The sequence below is a fragment of the Corvus brachyrhynchos genome, unplaced genomic scaffold, assembly GCF_000691975.1.
Source record: "Corvus brachyrhynchos isolate BGI_N302 unplaced genomic scaffold, ASM69197v1 scaffold413, whole genome shotgun sequence".
In the NCBI taxonomy this organism is placed as follows: domain Eukaryota; kingdom Metazoa; phylum Chordata; class Aves; order Passeriformes; family Corvidae; genus Corvus; species Corvus brachyrhynchos.
In genome coordinates, this window is record NW_008237240.1 from 616,042 (window position 1) to 619,818 (window position 3,777).

Genomic DNA, 3,777 nt, shown 5'->3' on the forward strand with positions numbered 1-3,777 from the left:
CAACTCTGTTCTCTAGCTGGCACAGGGGAAGAAATAATTTGTGGGTTAGACCTTCAAATGATCCAATATCGACCTCCTGATTCCAGACCTTCCTACACCACAAACAGCAATGGTTATAAATTCATAAACTATGAAAAATTAAACATGCAGTGAACTATAACAGGGCTTTGAAAACAACACATTGAGAGCTGGCACTGCTGAGATTACCCAGACATAAATGTGGGGCTGCAGCCCACTTGGCCAGAACTGCTAGACTGTTCATTTATTGTTAATAGTAAGAGTAGTAGGAACAGCTTGTTACTGAGTGTTCAGGATACCCCTCAGCTAGGTCAAGACTTTTCAGAAGTGCTTAGACTCCACAGTATTTACTTGGAAGTGGAGGACATGGGATAGAGAGTCCTCATGGAAGTCTAGGCAATAGTTGTTGAACTGCAAAGTTCAACAAATAAAGGAGCTCACATAGAGCAAAATTAGTTCCTGCAACCTGTCTTTATAACCTGCTGCTTTTTTTGGTTCACCTTTCTTTATGACCCTGGTGCTGACCCTGGCAGAGCCTCTGAAGACTGGTAAATTTTGTCATAATCTATGAAAACCTGCAGTTTCCTTAACTTGGGGGCCTCAACTCAGTGACTGCCAGCCGGGCAGAGAGCTTCCTTCCTTTCCTCCCTTCCTGGGCCAGTGCATCTCTGGATTCTGGTTTAGATATGCTGCTGTAGTAAATCAAATCTGAAATGCTAAGGCTGAGCATGAACCACGTGCCTGAGTGATTCTGGGAGGAAGGAGAATTTAGAGGGGCAACCTAGGGACATGCAATTAGCAGCAATTTTTAAAAAGTTTGTTTTGATAGAAGATTATTTGCAACCTGACAATGAGCTCTTTATTTTTCGTTTTTGGCTTTTTGGTCTTGAAATGGTACTTTGTTTAAGAATTTTGCTTTTTTTTTAAGTTCGGGTTTTTTTTTTTAATCCAAAAAAGTAACAAACACTGGAAAAAAATTGTTACACTCTTCCCAGTGACCTTGATCAAAATAACTTATTTTGTATCCTATTTCTTTCTAATTAAAATACCAAAACCATAAAAAAACCCAACAAAACAAACGAAATGAAACAAAACAAAAACAACAAAACAAAACCAAAAAACCCAAAAAAACAAAAACCAAAAAAACCAACCAACCAACCAACCAAAAAAACAAAACAAACAAACAAAACCCCAAAAAACACCCCCCCACACACCAAAAACTAACCAAAAAGACCAAACAAAATTGAGCTCTGTTTTTCCAGAAGTCTTAGAAAGGTTGAAGTTGCTCAGTTCATGCATGTAAAGAAAAACATGTACATGACAAATGAAGATGTCACCAGCAAAGTAAGTCCACAGGCACTGAAATATTCTGGGCTTCTAAGCCATGGGGAAAATCTGATGCACCAAAGAGAGGTTTGCATCTATCAGCTTTGCAAAATAAGGTCGTCTTGTCATCCTTCTGGGCCTCTGGAGATCTCTGGAAATGCCAGAGAAAGGTGGAATGGAATTGTGTTCTACAGAATGAACTTTGAGTTCAGGATGTACCAGGGTATATTTAGACTTTTGAGTGTTTGTGCTAATGATAAACCCAAAATGCTACTTAAAACTCATGCATACTCTAAAAAAAAGTGATAATGAGCTCTTTTCAGCTGTGAATGTTGGACTTTCTGCAGGATAGAGCTGAAAAATGGTTTAGGTGCTTTAAGGTTAAGTAAGTCAATTAGTAAAAGGACTGTTATCCTACATTCACCTGGTAATGACAGTAATGAAATGGTCCAGAAAAAAATGTCCTAAGGCAAAAGACTCTGATCCCTTTCGAGAAAGATGAGTAAAAAATGGTCAACTTAAAAAGTTTGATTATGTTATTAATGTGTAGAACGTTACACAACTTTGCACTTCAATTTTTCGCTGTCTTTCCAGCAGTTCATTATTCCTCATCAGACACAGACTTAGAGGTCTTCTCATCATTTATGTCTCCTGCCATTTGTTCCCAGAACCCAACAATGAGAATAATTATGCTTGCCTCTTAGAATTCTTTGTTTTCAGGAAACAGTGCATCAGGGAGGCTGTTTCAGAGATGCAGCCTCTGCCAGGTAACCAGCCAAAAAGAGGCAGAAGGCTGAAAATAAAGCTTAAAAAACTTCAGGTGATTCTTCCCTCATTTGTAATGGTAGAGCCCACTGAAGTAAACCAGATTGATTTGCTGCTTGTAAGGGCAAGATCTGGTAACTTTACTTCAATTTGTCTTTCCTTCTTAAATAGTTTGCACTGTTTCTTATGTTGGGCATCAGAAATATATTTCTTGGAGTTGTTTGCATGATTTCTGATTAATAATGCACAGAACCTCAAATTAGAGAAGCTTGTAACTGCTAAACTCAGAGGCTGAAGTCCTTTGGGCTGCAGGTCTGCCAGAGACTCACCCTATTTTCTGCAAGTTTGTTCCAGGCAGTTCTGAGGAATGCACTGGAGAAAAGCATATTGTGCTGCAGTTTGTGTTTTTTTTTTTTTTTTTTAAATCAGTCCATTTGGGGTATTCATGTGTGAGAAGCAAATCTGGGATGTCCAGGTGCTAGAAAACAAAAAAAAAAGACTCAAAGGAAATTTGCCTTTGTATGAGGTATATACAATAAAACCAAATGTGGCGTTATTTTCCTGCAAAAATCAGTTTACATGTGCTCAGTGGCAACCCATCTGGCAGCTCCTTTCTTCCCAGGGTCCCTTTTACACCACATTCCATTCCTCTGTTGATCTGCACCCTCAGGCTGGAGGAAGCTCTTTGGTCCTGGTGTGGGGCTGGATCAGACTTTCCTTGGAGGTTCTGCTCTTGGGCACTGCAGTGCTGAACACGGGGACAGAAATCACAGAAGTGACAAGAGGCTCTCAGGAGAGTGCAGGGAGGGAGACAGCTTCCAGCTGAAGTGGCCTGGCGTGCTCAGGGGTGGACAGAAGAGATGTGACAGCACAAAGAGAAAGGGACCTGTGCAGTGACGTGACTTGGAGGAGGAAAAGGGCCCTGTTGGAGTGACAGGAACAGGCTGTGGACACAGAGCACAAGAGCTTTAGAGCACTTCTTACCCAGTGAGGGTGTGAGTGCAGGAATCCAATACGCCTCAGATGAAGTGGTTTGGTAACTAATTAAGATTTTCCATACAGGAATCTGTTCTGTCTCATTTTGAGAGCAACAAGACCTTCTGGATTCTCCCTTTTCCTTCTTAGTCTCTACTGGATGAGTTTATTGACTGCATTTTAACAGTTTCTGAAGGACCACAAAAAAACCCTTCAGGGTTTCACCTTCTACTCTGGTCCCCATGGCAAAGGTTTGGCTGGTGTTGCTTTTGAATATGATTTTCAGGATTTAGTACTGATAATCCTATTAGTCTATTTAGGAAATGGAAAAAATAAGAAATAGAAGCTGACTCAATGTTGGAGGTAATCTCCTTTATTAGACTTGTGTGAGAGAATACATGTTTCAAAGAGGAAAAGCACTCAGGATTTTCTGCTTCATCTTTCTAGGGTCTCAATAGAGGTAGGCTGAATATAATGTCTGTGCAAAAGTGCTGAATAAGTTTTTGGTTACCTCGTATTAGCAATACCCTTATCCATCTCCTGTACCCTATTAGCACTTGAGTAAATCTTACCCATTTACAACAAAAGAGGGCTGTAACATGTAGTTCGGGTTCACTCCACCTTGTATAAGCAAGTTCTGCTTTAAATAGTTCATAATAAGTATTTGCATTTGAAAGGAAGTTGGCAGGAATG